The sequence below is a fragment of the Ictidomys tridecemlineatus genome, chromosome 13 (assembly GCF_052094955.1).
Source record: "Ictidomys tridecemlineatus isolate mIctTri1 chromosome 13, mIctTri1.hap1, whole genome shotgun sequence".
Taxonomy (NCBI): Eukaryota; Metazoa; Chordata; class Mammalia; order Rodentia; family Sciuridae; genus Ictidomys; species Ictidomys tridecemlineatus.
The window spans coordinates 35,433,815-35,453,000 of record NC_135489.1 but is presented as its reverse complement, the minus strand read 5'-3'; positions in this window follow the sequence as shown (position 1 = coordinate 35,453,000).

The window sequence follows — 19,186 nt, the reverse complement described above, 5'->3', positions numbered from 1 at the left end:
ATGCTGGCTGTTGAAGACACTTTTTACTTCCTTACAGAAATCATGAACAAATAAAATGGCTGTCAGAACCTCTTAGCTTTGGAGTAGTTTTTAATTCAGCAATAGATAGCTGATAGGAGTGCCTTGCAATGTCTATAGTGCTGTGCAGACTTTCTAATTCCTTCAGTGGTTCTATGTAGAGAAAGTTCCAACTCCATGAAAGACAAAGGACAGGAATGGGCCTCGGAAACATGAAGTGGCTGCGCAGTGGGCAGCAGGTGGGCCTGGTCAACCACCCCTCTCTGAGCCTGGCCCTGCCTCTCTCAGACGCTGCTCCTTCAGTTTGCTGTCTCCTTTCCCAGCCCCTCCCTATTAAAACTCCCCTCCCAGCTTGAGGGGCAACAGGACACAGGGCAGACCCCCTGAGGCATCTTCTTGGTTAATATCTCTGACAGGCCCAGAAAATCCTATGATCGCGGGTGCATGGACAATCTATCTACTCAGTACAGAAACCCTTCTGTGTGTTCAGCTATCTAAACCACGCTGAAGTCTATTCATTTTGATCTGGATGCAGAGGGCACTGATCCATTTCAAGGAGGCAGAATTAGGGAGTTATAACTCTTGATGATTGTTTCACCCCTTGAATGGTCAATAACCCCGGAGTGGGTGCTTCGACTTTCTAGCAGGTGATTCTAGTTTAAATCACTGTCGTCCAGCCCCAGGTCTTAATCTCCTGACAGGTCATGCTCTTTCAGTTACTTCTTCTCAAGCCAAAAATTTCAGTGAAATTCAGGGAAGAAAAAAGGGCAGTAAGTCTCATTCTCCTCCTAGGAACGTGCTGTTCCCTATTGACAGCTTAAAAAACAGACTCAAACTTAACCAACTTTGGGGAGGTACTGTCTCACTCAACCACAGGAATTTCTCTCCACTCACTCTCCAGGCCAAAGGCAGTCTTTATCAGAATCTGCCAAAGTCAGGTACAGAAAGATCCAGATGACGGCAACGCAAACACTTATATTAACTTCATGAAAAGGTAGAAAGTAAATCCCAGTGGGAACATGGGGACGTTTGTCTTGGCTCAATAATTTCTTCAAAGAGACTGAGAAGCACCTGCTTTCTTTGAGGGTGTTGGATTATATTTTATATGAAAAACGGTATTATTGCTAATCACAGGGAACTCTTGAATTTCAATGGACCCTTTCTTCTTGTTCTATTAAGCCATCAGAGTCAAACATTGGCTGTTTGCAGAACCAGATGTATCAACACAGCCACAATAACCTGGATCACTCACTCCTGCCTATAAAGTTCATCGAGCAGTATCAGTCTTAAGATCGAAATGAAGTCTGTACTTCAAAGCTGCACAGTCACTCAGCAAAGTGTTTCCGTCCCTCATAAAAAGTCCATCAGCCAGATTCCTGGCTCTGTCCCCCTCGATCTATCATTAAAAATGTTTTATATCTCAGTTCTCTTGTTTGTAGAATGTGTTCGTGCCCATCTCACAGTCTTGCTATGCGGAACAAGTGAGAAAATGCAAAACTGCCTTTAAAGGATAAAATAATACAAATTTTTCTCTGTGAAAATTTATAAATTCATCTTGGCTTTTTACTTGTTGAGATCCCACCATAATTCTAGCATAGTAGGGTAAATGGTAGCAAGTTAAAACACATCTTTCCCATGAATAACAAGAACAACTAAGGTGGTTCTTGAGGATTCAAGTCATTTCTAGTTAATTTGTATATCTCCTCTGATACATACCCACCAAGGGTAGGAATCCAGAATATGTTTGCTGAGCAGATAACAAGATGGAACATTGAGTGGATAAGTGAAGGGATGGAAAATTGGTTGTGTGTGTGAATGGAGGGATGAATAGATGAAAGAGTGGATGGATAGATGGACAAATGGATGGATGGTTACAGGGCCTAGGTGAAATGCATCAGTATGAACTTTCGGGGTGTCAAGATATTAAAATCCTTTCCCTGAGTTCCTCAAGTGCCCCCTGCTGGTCTGTCCACTTTGGATCCTCATCCTCCCACAAAGCCTTCAGTCCTTTCCACAGTCCAACAATTAAAGGGTTATTGCCTGGCACAGCATTCTGCAATGGCTGTCAACCTAAGTGGTTGGTGCCTAGGCCCCGCCCACCTGAGAATTACTTTGAATATCCTTCTTGCCTGAGTGGCGGGGTCGGGGGTGGTGACTAGGCTAGTTTTAGGCTACTGGTTACTGGTATGTTTCTTAATAAATCCCAGGAATTAAAATTAAACTTCTTGTATTTCCTACCTCATGGACTATAACTTCTTCACTAGATAATATTGTAACCTGAGGTCCATTAAGATTTTAATTTTTGTTGTTGAATTTCCTTTCTTCATACCATTTCAAATTTTCCAAACATTGATTTGCCTTATGCAGGGTAACTTTCTTTCTTTCTTTTCTTTTCTTTCTTTTTTTTTTGTTGTTGTTATTATTTTGTTTTGTTTTTGTAGTACTAGGGACTGAGTCCAAGGTGATTCATCACTGAACTACACCCCTACCCCTTTTAATGAAAAAAATTTATTTGAGACAGAGTCTTGCTAAGTTGCTGAGGCTGGCTTTGAACTTGCAATTTTCCTGCCTTAGCCTCCCAAGTTACTGGGATTACAGGTATGTGCAACTGTACCCAGAAACTTCCTTCTTTTTTTTTTTTTTTGAGAGAGAGAGAGAGAGAAAATTTTTTGATATTTATGTTTTAGTTTTTGGCAGACACAACATCTTTGTTTGTATGTGGTGCTGAGGATTGAACCTGGGCCTCACGCATGCCAGGTGAGCACGCTACCACTGGAGCCACACTCCCAGCCCCAGAAACTTCCCTCTTAATAGTTATTATTAGATGAACTCACTTTCTTAAATATTTCAGGGATATTTTATAGCAGGAAATGCCTGCTCTGGGTGTCATAACCAATGGGTACATCTAGAACAATCCTTCATTAAACCCTAGAAGAACTTGTGGCTTGTGCATAGTCACGTTAGGCAGAGTTCATTTTCTGCCATGTCTGGGGAGCAGGGGTACTGAGCCATATAGACTCTGCTCTGACCACATTGCCGGTGCCTTGACATGTGACTCTCGGAAACCATGGCCTTTTTGGAATTCTACACAGCTTTGACAGAGGTAGATCCCCCTGTTTCACTTCCCCTAAGTTTCCTACAACAATCTTGGGCATGCACATCTCTCAGTAATAGAAGGAAAAGAGTTTGACAATAGTAAGAGAGAAAGTAGGTCCCATGGCTCTTTTCATTACTGTACTGGGAGCTAGTTGAGCGCTTTGTTCATCCTCCTCTGTCCACACCAAGCCAGGGTACACCCCTTATCAAACAGCTGAGAGCTTTGGTTAACAAGCTCTGGGTCAGGCCCTTGAAATCTAAGTTCTTTCCCGTGGACCAGATTGGAGTTATTAGAAAGGTGACCTCCTCTCACCCCTGCATGCCTTAAGAACTCATAAACAGAAAGGTTACCCCTGAGGATTTATTTTCAAGGATGGAGAGCAGGAAGGGGACTCTTTCAGCCCCAGTTATATATTTTTCTGCTGCATGTCACTGTTTCCTAAAAACAAAGATGAATAGTTGACTATTTGGAAAAGTTTTATCAAGGGGAAGTTGCTGTAAGAAATGATCGTTATCATACAGAATGTGCCCAATAAGAAAGACCATTATCCAAGCAGAGTCAGGCAATGAAATGTATCAGTTGCATTTTGAGAAGAGAAAAACACAGTGCCTGTCATCCTTCAACATCGAGGATATAGAAGATATTTTATAATTAGCTCCCACTCCTCTGACATGTGGAATGAAACAATTGGAATATCTCAATTCCCTCCATCACAGCATCAGAAAAGAAGCATCCCAGTAATATCAAGGCAGCCTTCCTCCAACAGCACCTGCCAGGTTTCAAGTGGAGATTTTCTACTGCCAACATTATTCTCCATTCCCCGGCCACCGGAGAACTGGATGAATTTCTTCCTTCAATTGTAATATTCCTTTTATTTATTTTTACAAGGTACAATAGCTATGGTGTCAAATAATAACATGTAGAAGAAATAAACATTACACAGATGAAAGGTTTCGGTATTTGCTGAATGTCCCATACACAAGGGTCTCCTAGTGAAAGAACTTGGATTTCATTTGCATCTTTGGCAGCTGCTCTTTTCTGCACCACTCCATCTCCGGTGCTCCCTGGAGACCCCAGACAGAGTGAATCACATTTACAAGTTCTCATGCAGGACTCCCCACACTCACAGCCTCTGCCTGCAAAGCCAGGTCTGTGCAGCCCTGTTTTTCCAGGGCCTGCCTGGCACCTGGAGAACTGAAGCACTGAGCTGTGAGCCTCCCCAGGAAGGACTTGCAGCCTAGCTCCCAGCAGGAAGTGACAGCCATCTGGGAGTCAGACCTGTCCTAACTGCTGATGTTGCTCTGATTCCCTTGAGCTAAGGATGAAAATTCAGGGTAAAGAAGGAGATGGTCCTTGCATTCTGAGTGGTTGGTCTTTTCATTGCTACTTCTCTGGACTTTCCTTACAGACAGATAACTTCTGTAATCATAACAAATACAGATTTTTAAAAAGAAAGAAATGAACGCCAGACTCCCCATTTCTGAGATGAGCAGGGAGAAGCCAAGAAATAAAATTTTCTTCCTCTTATCTAGACTGCGTGGTTTGCAAAGTATGAGATAGAATCATTCATTGATTGAATGGAGGAATTTAATAGAGGGAATTGGTTGATCAGGTGACTGAAGAGCAGAGAATTTAAACAGGGAACAGGGGAAATGGAAGATTCACCACAACAAGACCTGGGACCCTAAGGGAATGGCTAGAGGTGTGAAGGAAACTAGTCACTGCTGAGATGATGAATAAAGCTCCAGGCATTCCCCCTGCCCCCCACCCCTGCTCCAGTTTTCCACCAGGTTTTGCATTAGCCATGCCTAGTGAAGGACCCTGAGAAATGCAGTTCCCTGTGATCAAAAGAGGCAAAGAATAAGGGTTGAAATGGACCCAAAGCACACTGGACACTGAGTTGAGGTTTCTTTCTTTCTTTTTTTTTTTTTTTTTTTTGAGGGGGGTTAGAGTGGGGTAGGTAACCAGGGATTGAACTCAGGGTACCACTGAGCCACATCCCCAGCCCTATTTTGTATTTTATTTAGAGACAGGGTCTCACTGAGTTGCTTAGTACCTTGCTTTTGCTGAGGCTGGCTTTGAACTTGTGATCCTCCTGCCTCAGCCTCCAGAGCTGCTGGGATTACAGGGATGTGCCACCATATCCTGCTAGGTTGGGGTTTCTTGGTCAGTAGCAGAAACTGAAATCTTCACATTCCATTAGTGGGCCTGGGCTACTGGTGATCCATGACAAAGCTGAGGGAGAGAAATCAGACTGGGGCTTCTGCTATATAAAGTTGACTTTTTTTAAAAAACTATACCACGTGCTCTCATTGGACAATCTATGTTTGTAAACTGCTAACACTTAGTACTATAATCAAATCATCCTTGCATTTTACAAGATGCTTCATCCTTATGAGCCCAGAAGGCCCAGGCTGAAAGTCCAATGCTGCAGATACTGTCACGTCCGTGGGCACATTACCCAACCTTCAGTTTCCTCTTTTAGAAGATGGAATTACTAACACCTGCCTCCCAGAGCTATTAGGAGGATTGCATGAGACAATGAACTTAGCAATGAAACACTTGGCACTCAGCCTGGCTTCCAGAAAGTGCTACAATAACACAGGTCTGGCTTGCAGGGGAGAGAATCCTCTCACAGCCTGGAGCAGGACCACTCACCCCCAAGGACCTGGGGTGCATCCAGCCCAGGAGGGGCCCAGTAAGGAATGGCTTCCTTGCCACCTGTTTTTATAACTGGATGACAAAGGAGACCAGAGAGCAGATTAAAGTTAGTAAATTACCTTCTCTTTGGGTCGCTCCTTATCAAAAAAAAAAAAAAAAAGAAGAAGAAGAAGAAAGAAAGAAAGAAAAAGAAAAACTCCACAAATCACCGCTTGTCAGACAGTCCCAGAAGCAAAAAGAGATCAGAAGAAAATACTTTTGCTGGCAAAATTTAGAGCCTTCAGATGCCTATGAATGTCCTGCAGAATGATGTGTATTGTGCTCACTTTGGCAGCACATATACTAAAACTGGAAGGATGTGTATTGTTATGTAGGAGAAAAAAGAAAAAGATCCTCATGAGGGTGGAAAATTTGCACCATTCTTAAGGAGGCTGGCCAGGACCAAGGGACGGGGCACATTAGGTGATGAGGAGCCACAGGATGGGGTGAAGGAGCAGTCAGTGAATCCAGGGAAATGAACACGTGTCTGACTGTTGTGGGACCCCAGCAGCAGAAAAGTCAGGAGGGCTTCCCTGGGCCCACGTGACAGTGGGGAGGAAGAGGCAGCTGAGGGAGTCTGTTAACAACACTATTGAAGGACATGGACACAGAAGAGAGGAAGGGGGCAGAAGGGAGCACCGTGAGAGGAGGCCAGAGATCTCCAGGAAGAGCCAGAGCATGAATCAAACAAATGAAATCAACAATGAAAGTAACAGGTCGGCGTCAGCTCTTAACTCAGTGGAGTAGCGCCAAAGGCAGCGGCTGAATGCACAATGTCACCCAAGAGTCCTGAAAAAAATGAATCGCTCGTCCAGGAACTTGGTGGCTTTGTCTGCGCTTTTCAGCCCTGACTAAAGATACACGTTCTTATTCCCTTAGAGCGGATTAACACAACCCCGCTCCACTTCCTCCTGCCAGCGTGCAGTCGCAGTGGCTCTGCAGTCATGTCTCAGGTCAAGATAATGACATTAAAAAAACAAACAAACAAACAAAAAAAAAACACTACAGTTCTTGAGGTGTGGAGCGAGAACCAGGGAGAGAAGGCATTGGAAACTCAGGAGGGCCTTGGTCTCTGGAGAGGACCTTATGCATTTCCTAACTTTCCTTGGGTACCACCAGGTACAGGGCACAGGGATAAGTCACCAAACTCCGCCCCTCACTGACCAGAGTGGGAGAGACAACGGGAACTGAGGCTCAAACTGGTACTGGTCTTGGAGATCAGGAATGGGTCCTCGTTCCCCTGGTGTTGAAGATTAAACACCCAAGAAACACGGAGGTAAGAGTAGAAATCAAGTTTTATTTAAGAGAGGGACAGAGGTAGAGGAAGACTTCCCCAGAGAGGAGTGGGGTGCAGAGCTGGATGCCCACAGGAGTGGGTGTGTCTCGTTCTTTTATAGACCCCAGAATCCCCCCTTTATTATTATTATTATTATTAGTAGTAGTAGTAGTAGGGATTGAACCCAGGGGTATTCAACCACTGAGCCACCTCCATAGCCCTTTATTATTTGGACACAGGACCTGGCTAAGTTTGAACTTGACAATTTTCATGCTGGGATTATAGGCATGTACCACCAGCCTGGCCAGCATGTCCCTTTCATCCCTGCCTCCCTTTCTTCTCTGTGTACACGCCTAAGGGCAGGAAGGAGCAGCGCAGAGGATAATCCCTAGCAACTCCTTGTGCTGGGGAGTGTGAACCTGAGCCCTGAGGTTAGCTGTTAACAACTCTTTGTCTTTTCTTTGATAACCAGACCTCATGTTCTCAACCCCCATCATTCATTACCTACCCTGACTGCCAGGCCTTCTGTCCCCTGCCTCAGTTTATTAAGGAATGTGACATTTCCTGTCCCTGCAAGCCATGCAGGGCTGCAAGCAGATTGCTTTTTGGCAAAGAAAGCATGTGAGGAGTCAGTACAGTGTGCTCATTTTATAGAATTATTTTCTCAACTTCATGCTCCTACCATCTTCATCTGTTTGTCCCCTTACAGAACCCAGATAGTGACCGTGTTCAAGGTAGAAGGCAGAATGCATCTTCCTGTCCAGGCCAAAGGTGGACGTGATGGAGCGGAGGGGGATTCTAATGAGAGATGGGTAAGCATCTCAGTCAGTGAGGGATGCAGTGGAGGCTTGAGGTGGCCGTGACAGGCAGAATCAGGAACTATGGATGTTTCAGAGAGGGACAGAGTTTAGCAAAGGGTAGAAGTAGGACCATAAAGCAAGTTCTGGGGACAGATGACGGCTCTAAAGTGTCTGGGGTGGCGCATCTGGGAGGGATGTTCCATCAGGTGGATGTACTATGCTAACATGTAGCTCAGGTGGCTCCTGCTTTCTCAATGCCCATTTTATTATGTTGGGGGCTGGGAGAAAAATCTGAGCCTCATTTGGTCAAATCAATAGTCAAATAATGAATCCCAGGGATCTTTGTGAAGCAGAACAGTAGAAAGCATCTGTTGTGGCTCAGCAGTGGGACCTGCAGGGTAGTCCATTGTGACAGGCTCAATGGAGAGGACAGATCTCATGGGCCAGCCTGACTCTATAAGGCTTCTGCACCCCTGCCCCGCAGCCCCTCCATCCACAGACACACCACCTCCTGCCCCTCCTCCTACCCCTCCTACCTGTGCTGTCCAGGGCCACACTTGTGGGTCTGACCAAAGACCCCAGCTTGGCACAGCCTTTGCAGATGCAGGTGTTTCTGTGCTTCAGCCCCAGCCCCTGAGAGACGTCACAGCTGTGCCACTGCAGGTGAACCCCTGTCTCTACAGGTACCAGGCCACAAATTGGGCTCTGCCCCTGAAATACATTGAGTATCATACAAATTCAAAAACTGTTCACAAAATGCATTAAAGTAAAATATGAACTTAAGCTTTAACAAACATCAGAGTAAAATGTGTATGTTTATAAGCATTTAAAGCCAAGCAAGGTGAGGAGTTCATCCAGATGGGGTGCAGCCCAGCTTAGGCAGGGGAGGAGGTATCTGCTTGGAGAGGGGTGGGGGCTGAGGCAGCAGATTGGCTACATACAGGGGGATTAGTCAAATAAGTATGTATGTTAATGAAAGCCAGGTTTTCCACTGATAGAAAAGAAAGTTACAGATAAGGAAGGAGAAAATCAGCTTGAGCCCTGGGGTGCTGAATTGGAATTGGAAGTATAAAATTCCCCTTGTGTGTGTGTGTGTGTGTGTGTGTGTGTGTGTGAGCAACAGAGAAAAATAGAAATGTGGGCGTTTGTATGTTTGTGTATAAAAATGCATAGCTTGAGCCCTGCCTGGGAACTATGGCACCCCCCAAATAAGCACCCAGATGTTGGTGCTTTCTCTTTAGGAAGGTGATAGTAGGACTCCAACCCAAGGCCTTATGCATGCTAAGCATGTGGTCTCTGAATTAAACCACTAGCCCCACAGATGATAGCTTTTAAATATCACCCCCCACCAAAAGAACCAAGGGCTCCTTAGGGAAATGACTCATTCTAGGACTGGGGCAGGGAATGTACAAGATGAATCTGGAGCATCTTCTTATGTCAGAAAGTAAAAAGGGCTCAACAATGAGGATATGTCAAAAGGACTTGGGTTTACAAATCTGGGAGAAATTGAGTTTAAAAATAAACAATAGTGGTGATTCCTGTGGTTGAGCCAGTTGGGTTCATTACTTGATATTATGAGGACAATGCACATCACGGTGGCAGGGGTGTCTCAGAAGGGGGCTGTCGGAAAAGCAAACAAACCTATTATGGGATTAGACTTTGTTTGAGAGGATGTGGGCAGAGTCCAAGAATGAACTGCATATTGTCAGAAAGTAGGGACAATTCAATGATGGGGTCTCTCAATATTTCTTATCCATGGAGAGGACAGACTGGAGCAGGATTAAGCTACAATGGGAAAGCAGAGCTGGAATAGAGGGACGTTTTTGGTGTTTTGTAGATTTCGTCTTGTTTTTGTGCCTAGACAATATTATGAAGTGACCTTGTATTGTCTCAGTTTCCCATGGTTTCAGAGGGACCTTGTCTGATGCTGGCATTCTTTGAGAGTATGTATGTCCAACAGAAGAATGTACCTGACCTAGCTGTGCGTGGCAGGTCAGCTTCTAACAACACTGAGACTCGCCGGCAAGCTTCAGGCCAGACCGACTTTTTCTACCTCCATTAAGAACAGATCATAACCTATGGACAAAATAAGAATCTATATCTGTAAAATCATTATTTAATTAACTAAATTAGAAGAATAATATGATGTGGGATTTTTAAAAAAATCAATAGACTTCCTGTTTTAGAGCAGTTTTAGGTTTATAGGATAATTGAAAGCTCATGTTCTTATATGGTCCCCCTTACCCCCTAAAGCTTCCCCAATTATTAACATCTTGCTTTAGTGTGGTATGTTTGTTAGGATTTATGAGGCAATATTGATAAGTTATTATTAACTAAAGTCCACTGTTCACCTTAGAGTTCACTCTTTGTAAGGTACAGTACAGTCTATGAATTTTGACAAATCATAATGACATCTATCCACATTATAATATAACACAGAATAATTTCAGCACCTTAAAAAGGCTGTATATTCTACCTGTTTATCCTTCCCACTCCCAACCCCAGGCAAACACTGACTTTTTAACTTTCTCCTTAGATTTGCCTTTTCAACAATGTCCTATAGCTGGAATCGTACCGTGTGTAGCCCTTTCAGATTGGCTTCTTGCTCTTAGCAATGTGCATTTAAGGTCCCTCCATGCTCCCACTCCCCACCACCACCACAATTCACCACCGACAGGTACTGAGGATCCAACCCAGGGCCTCACACATACTCTACCTCAGGCAATTTCTCTGCCACTTAGTTACAACCCCATCCTTTTTCATTTTTATTTTGAGATAAGACCTTGCTAAGGTGCTGAGCCTGGTCTCAAACTTGGGATTCTCCTGTCTCAGCCTCCTGAGTAGCTATGATGACAGGCACGTACCACGACTCCTGGCTCTGTCCTCTTAACATTTGATAATGCATTTCTTTTTATTGCTGAATAATAATCCTCTGTCTGGATATACCACAGTTTGCTTAGCCATTCACCTACTGAAAACCATTGTATTTACTTTTAGTGTTTGGCAATTATGAATAAAGCTGCTATAAACATTTATGTCAGGTTTTTGTGTGGGTGTAAGCTTTCAACCCATTTGGGCAAATATTTAGGAATGTGATTGCTATATTGTTTCAGTCAGGTTTTTTCCACTGCTGCAATTAAAAGACCTGGCCAGCTCAATTGTAGAGGAGGACAAGTGTATATGAGGGCTCACGGTTTCATATTCTCAATCCATGGACAGCTGCCCCCCCCATTCCTCAGGGCTTGAGGAGAGGCAGTACATCATGACAGAAGAGCATGGCAGAGGGAAGCAGCTCACATCATCAGGAAGGAAAGAGAGACTCCACTTGCCAGATTCAAATATATACCCAAAGCCATGCCCCAATTCCCACCTCCTCCAGACACATCCTACCACTTCAGTTACCACTGTTAATCCCTATCAGGATTAAATCATTGATTAGGTTAAGACTCTTACCACCCAATAATTTCTCCTTTGAACCTTCTTGCACTGTCTCATGCATGAGCTTTTAGGGGACACCTCATATCCAAGCCATAACATACATCCTATAGCAGACCTACATTTATAAGAAACTGACAATCTTCCAAAGCAGCTGTATATGCATAGCTTGAGCCATGCCTGGGAACTATGGCACCTATCAGCAAAGAATGAAACATGGCAATTAAATGTGATATGGTGTCCTGGATGGGACTGTGAAACAGAAGGACATTAGATAAAAAATGAAGGAATCTGAATAAAGTACGGCATCTAGACAATAACAAAGTATCACTATAGGTTAAATAGTGTGACAAATAGATCGTAGAAATATAAAATATTAATAGGAGAAACTAGGTATGGAATATATTGAATTATTTGTATATTTTTACAAATTGTAAATATAAAATTAATCCAAAGTTAAAAAAAACTTGTTTATTTATTTTTTTAATAAATGGCAGGGACTGGAGGTGGTAGCTTAGTGGTAGAGCACTTGTATAGTACGTGTGAGGCAATGGGCTCAATCCTCAGCACCGTATAAAAATAAATAAACAAAAATAAATGTCAGAATATCACTATTCTGCAGTTCTTCAATAGGTAAATATAGACATTTAGCATCAACAACTCCTTTGACCACAAAGAGAGAGACAATCAGATATTATGTGCCTCCCAGGGATCTTGCCAAAGGAATTAAACTCGAGTTTGGCCCAGAGTTTAAAGGAATTAAACTCTCTGGCTCCAGCTGTCAGTTTGCAGCAAATCCAGACAACAGCAGAACATGTTCATCTGCACTGTCCATGTATAATCAACAGAATCCAGGATAACCTATCAGTAGTCAGAGAAAATGCCAATATGAAAACCTTAGAATGAACATAGCAATAGACCAAAAATTAGTATCTCAGCATTTATTTTTAAAATAAAAAGAAAAGCTAAAAAAAAAAAAAAAAAGCAAAAGCAATCCTATTTGGAGATGGCATATACAAGGAAAAAGAGAGCTAATAAAAAAAACTATCAAAAATAAGAGAATTTAGAAAAAGTGGCTTAAAAATTAATAAAACCAATAGCTCTCCCACATGCAACAATAACTAGCTAGCAAACATAGCAGAATAAAAGATCCCACTTCAAAATGACAAAAGGCTAGAAATAAGATTATTAAAAATGTGCAGAATGAAGACAAACTTTAAACCCAATTGACAAAACTGAAAAGGCAACTGAATAAATGAAGACATATCCTATTCAAGACAAGAAAATTACTATAAAAACGTACTTATTCTCCTTAATTTTGCCTACAAATTTAATGTTATTCCAATAAAAATAGCATCAAATCAACATCTAAATAATAGGAATTTCAAAAAGAAAAGAAAATGGGAGGAAAAAGTTATCAAATTGAAAAAAAAACATCATTTCTCAAGTAAAACATTGAAAACTGAAAGGGCCCTTTGGATTCTCAGAATAATAAATGAAGAAGGGGAAAAGCACCTGTGCCAAAGGACTAAGAAATACAGAACAAAAAGATTATCAAGGAATCTCGTAAATACTTACACAGAGGGAAACAGGTTACATACAACCAAAGATCAGCACTCAGGAAAGCACTGGGCCTCTCAGAAATGAGCCCTCTGTGTTAGAAGCCATCGATGGAAAAACTCCTTCAAAATTCTGAGAAATTAAGATGAGACATTGATTAAATAGGGAATGGAAGATTGCCCTTTTTCCCCTCATTTTAAATTAAAAAAACCCACTAATATATTGGGGGCAATTCAAACATGTCGAAGTAGACAAGACATTGTAATCAACTCCCACGTCCCTTACACTCAGGTTTAACCACCATGGTGATCATGGATGACCTTGCTGAATCACACCCTAAACACCCCTCCTGTCCTGTCAGTGTTTTTCTCCAAAAGATAAGGACCAAAAAATATAAAAATAATGCCCTTACTATACCTGAAATAAAACTTAACAATATCATTGATATCCAGGGTTCAAATCCCCAATTATTTCATAGCTATCACAGATTTTTTTAAAAATTTGTTTGAATCAGGATCTCAGTGAGACCCACACATTGCAAACAGTTGTGACTTTCCAAATCTTTTAACTTATAGTTTCCTTTTCTATCAATTTTCCTTGAAAATCAGTTTCTTGCAAAAGCTTTTTTTTTAACCTTGAAATGTACTTGATAAAGAAATGGGTTGTGTGACCTATCATATTCCCAGTGTGCTGGTTGTTGGGCTGACTGGCTTTCCAGTGTCAGTGTTCTCCTCTGTCCTCTCCAATTTCCTATAAATTGGAACAGTGTTTCAATCTAGCAGAGAACAAGGACTTCCCTTGGCATCTCTCTCAGGAAGCTAACCGGGATGTATTTCACTAAAATGATGGAGAACAACAAAGACAGCTCAGGATAGAGGCAAAGGACGCTTCCCAGGGTGATGTGGATGTGAGAACCCAGATTTCAGTGTGCAGCAGATGCAGGGGACAAGGATGTCCTGATTGAAGCAAAATAGGAGGGGGTCCATGGAGAATGTCTCCCAGAGTAAAAAAAATAAAACTGATATTACCCTGATGGCTTGTCTTCAATTCTATCAGAGTTTGGGAATGACTTGCAATAATCGTGTAGGAAACTTTAAAATACTTTTAAAAATCATTGTATAAGAAAGGAAATACGAGCATAGTTTGCTATATTAACTCTATTGAGTTAAATATAACTCTCTTGAGAGGATGAAAGAAGTGTGTTGCAGAGATATGTGTGGGTACCTACGTAGGCTGTGAGGGGCAGGGTTAGAGAACCAAATACTCATCCATCAGTAATATCTGCAGCTCAAAAAATCAAGGAAAGTCAGAAGAGGCATGCATGGTAGACTGCTTCATGACCCCCCGCCCCCAGATATCCAGCTGCTCACCCCCTGAGGAAAGGAATTCCTATCTTAGAGTTCATATCCACCTGAGGCATCGCTTAAATAGAGGAATGGAAGAGTGTCTTTTTTTCCCTCATTTTTAATTAAAAAAAAAAAAAAAAACACTGATCTATTAGAATGTGACACAGCAAAAGGGACTTGGCACATGTGGTAAAATTTAAAATTTTTAAATGTGGAGATTTGCTTGGATTATCCAACTGAACCCAAAATATAAGCATGGGTCCTTATAAGAGAGGCAGAAGGAAATTGGACTACAGCAGAGGAGAAGGCCACTTGACCACAAAAACACAGATTGGAGGAGCACAGCCAGAAGCCAAGACATGCTGGGGGCGTCTCCAGGTGGAAGAGGCACCAATGGTCTCTTTGAGCCTCTGGAAAGAGCCAGTGCTGCTGACACCTCAACTTCAGTCCCTTGAGACTCATTTAGGACTTTTGATGTCTGGGAGAATAACTTGTGCTCAAAACTCGTGTTGTTTCCAGCCACTAAGTTGGTGGTAATTGGTTAAGAAAGCAACAGGAAACCAATATCTCACGGGTATTTAAAATTTGAAGGTAAATATGTGAAGCAGAAGCTAAAATAGTGAACAAAGATGATTCTAGGGTTGGATGGGATTTGCTATTGGGTTTTATTACAAACTTGAGAGTACCATCTGATTTCCTAATATACACATTTATATTTTTCTGATAAAAATGAAAATTCAATTTAAAAAATATATATATATACCAGAATTAAATAGTTTACAAGTGAATTATAGCACATACTCAAGGATTATTCAAACAGTTCTGGAGAGTATGAAAAGGGAAGCCCTTCAATTCATTGTGAGCTTGGCCTAACTGTGATTGATATAACTAGACAAGAATGATAGAAGAAGGAATTAGAGGTCACACTCAGTTCATCAGTATGAACAAATATGCCCCCCCAAAAAACCTAAATTAAGTATTAGCTAACTGAATACTGAAATGCAAGTGTGTGTATTTGTTTGATATTAATGTCACCATGTGTCCCCACAAACCTAGTGATTGAAGACAGCACATGCTTATTACCTAACAATCTGTAGGTCAGAGGTCCAGTGTGTCTCAGCAAGTGAAAATCAAGGTACTCACAGTGGTGCCTTCCTTTCTGGACACTCTAAAGGAAAATCTTTTTCTTGTTCATTCAGATTGCTGGCAGAGTTCAGCTTCCTACAGCTGTAGGCCCAGGATTCCCATTTCTGACTGTCAGCTGAGGGCTGTTTTGAACTTGAGGCCAACACATTCCATGGCTCATCTCTCCCTCCATCCTCAAAGCCAGCAGCCTCAAATTGAGGGCTCCTTGCCTTGCATGTCTCGGACCCAGTCTCCTGCCTTCCTCTTCCATGGTCAAGGACTATTATACCGAACCCACCTTATATTGAAGTCTGTAACTTTAATTTCATTGGGAAGTTCCTTCTGACGGGAAAGGTAACATTTTCACAGGTTTCAGGGACTGGAGTGTGATCCTCTTCACAGGGGCCATTTTTCGTCCTATCCTGTTGTGTGTGCACGTTTACATCACGATCAAACAGAGCTTATTTCAGCAGTGTTGCCAAGGGAGCTTTATGACGGCTTAATATTAGAAAATCTATTAATGTAATTCATCACATCAACAGATAAATGAAAAAAATAAATGTAAGATAATTTCAATAAACTTAAAAAAGCATTTAATAATATTCAACACCCACACATGATAAATAACCCTATTAAATCAAAATTAGAAGAACTTCCTTAATCTGATGTATGATACCAAGCTAAAACCCAAACCAGATATCATTCTTCATGTACAAGGTTTAAGCCATCCCTTTAAATCAAAATAAGGCAAATATATCTACTATTGATAATCCCAACCAACATTGTCCTAGCCATTCTAGTCTATACAAGAGACCAGGAAAAAGTAAAAGTTTTAGATAAAAAAAAAAAAAAGATTATCACTTTTCTCATGAAATACAATCTTCAAAAAGAATTCCAAGAGAATCAAAAGAAAAACTATTAGGAATAATAAAATAATTCATCAATTTTGTTAAATACCAGACCATATTACTACATAGGGTCTGGGGTTGTGGCTCAGGGGTGGAGCGTTTGCCTTGCATGCATGAGGCCCTGGGTTCGATCCTAAGCACCACATAAAAATAAATAAATAAAAATAAAGATATATTTTTTTAAAATTCCTACATAGCAACCATAATTTATATATTTGTATCTATAGCTATATCATTAAACATATTATATATGAATTTTATATATCATATGTACATATATTTCTATGTATAATTTACAATAACAAGAAAAACTATAAAGTACTTCGAACAAATCTAACAAAATACATCCAACATCTCCACAGAGACTTTCCCAAAGGATATAACAGAAAACCTGAAGAAACAGAGATGCATCATGTTCAGAAGGCAGACTCAATAATGACAAAGAGATGAGGATGGTGGGAACAGGAGGTTAAGAGAATAATTCTACAAAGTGAGCCCACTGTACTAACTCCCCACGTGTTTTCTTTACCAAAAAGCCATCTGCCCATTTAACACACTGAGGCAGGGACCAGAAGACCTGGCAGTGTTAGTGAACGATGGGGGTGGAGACTGCCTGAGGGCTGGTGATCACCGGGTTGCTAACAGCTAGGAATAATCAACAGATTATTGCTAACACCTCCAGGGATTAAACTTCCCAACCCAAGAGATCACCCGGGTGCTGCTCCTTCCTGCCCTTAGGCACTACAGAGAGAAGAAAGAGAAGGTGCAGGGACTCCATTCTGAGGATCCCCCCTTCTGTCCCTGGGCAAGTCTTCCTCTACCTCTGTCCCTCTGTTAAATAAAACTTGCTTTCTATAGGGGTGGGAAGGACCCCATGCTGATGTCAAGACTTTTGTCAACATCAACACCCCATTGTTCCCAGCACATGAAGAGGGTTGATAAGATCTCTCCTGATGCACAAATCAAACTTATTCTTTTCTTTGAAGGTGCAAATACAGCTTTCCATGTTGGAAAGAGATGTAGGCTCACATGTCCTGGTCTAGCCAGTTCTCCACCATGATCCAGGGACTGTTCAGGGGCTTTGTGTCTTCTGGTTGCTGTGTCTGGGAAATGTGCCCTTCCCAGGTTCCGGGCTCCAGCGAGAATCTGACCTTACCTGCCAGGAGCACCCACTTGTATCAGCCCCAACTAATTTTCAATCCTTGCTGGGTTTTAGAAAATGAGTCCATATATTCGTGTGTGGACAATACTTATTACCAGAATAAAACAAGAGTTCAGCAAAGAATCTCTTCCTATCTTCCATGTCATTGGATGTCAGTATCAAGTAACTTTTTCTTAGGTGCCGGCATTAAACCCAGGGCCTTGTGTATATACCAGGCAAGTGCTCTGCCACTGAGCTGATCTTTAGTTGTGCTTTCTGTTTGTTTTTGAGACAGGGTCTTTCTGGGCTTCCCAGGCTGGTCTGGAATTGATGGACTCAAGCAATCCTTCCCACCTCAGCCTTAGCTGGGAGTACATGTGCACACTGCTAAGCCCATCTACTACTGAGTATTCAGTTAAACAGGTACATGGGAATAAGAGGAAATTTGTTACAACAATTCATTCAGTTCTTCAAAGTCCTTCTAAAAATTTTATGCCAAAAATCATAGAGGAGTGTATCATCAAAGAACTGAAGTTTAAAACACAGAAAAAATCTCCTGGGACTCTACTACTTGGCATAATAAAATATTTTTTCAGAATTGAATTGAGACTACAATTGCTAGTAGTATATATTTATCAAAATAATATAAGAGTTCATGTATTACATATTTTGATAAGCAATTATCAAACTTTTCTAAGTTTATAGAGAAATTAAGATATGCATTTTAAAAAATTTTTAAATTGTTGATGGACCTTTATTTTATTCATTTATTTATATGTGGTGCTGAGAATCTAAACCAGTGCCTCACACATGTCAGGTAAGCACTCTACCACTGAGTCACAATCCCAGCCCAAGAAATGCATTTTTAAAATGTTACTTTCAACAATTAGCCTTCAAAAGAAGAAGAAGAATTAGAAGAAGAAGAAGAAGAAGAAGAAGAAGGAGGAGGAGGAGGAGGAGGAGGAGGAGGAGGAGGAGGAGAGGAAGGAAGGAAGGAAGGAAGGAAGGAAGGAAGGAAGAAAGAAAGAAAGAAAGAAAGAAAGAAAGAAAGAAAGAAAGAAAGAAAGAAAGAAAGAAAGAAAGAAAGAAAGAAAGAAAGAAAGAAGAAAATTTGAAGCAGGCACTGTGATCATAGGAAGATCTTTAGTTTTTAATTTCAATTACTATTATTTATTTATTTTGGTACTAGATATTGAACCCAGGGGTGTTTTACAACTAAGCCACATCCACAGTCCATTTTTATTTTTTTATTTAGAGAAAGGGTCTTGATAAGTTGTTTAGGACCTCACTAAGTTGCTGAGGTTGGCTTTGAACTTGCAATCCTCCTGCCTCAGCCTCCTGAGCCCCTGGGATTACAGACATGTGACCAGGCCCAACTCATTTTAATTTTCATACATATTCTTTATTTAAATTGCATGATGATGAGTACAATTTAAATATCTTATGATAGTAATAGGAGAAAATAGAATGGAATAGGGGTTCTAGAGACTGACACTTATAGCTGGAGACCAGGATCTGGGAGATGAGAACATAGGAGCCAGAGCCAGGCACTTGGGGTCCCAGAGTCTCCCCTCTCCTTACCAAGGACCCAGCTTCCTTCTCAAGGACCTCAGGCCTCAGTGTTTCCTCCATATGCTTTTTAAAAAAATGTTCCCTGTACACAGACTTTGTTGTCTTTTGTTATTTTTCCACATTATTTTGTCACTGTGTTCATATTCTTCCATTATCCCTTCCAAATGCTGAGGACATTAATCTATCAGAAGAATCACTTTGCTCCCTA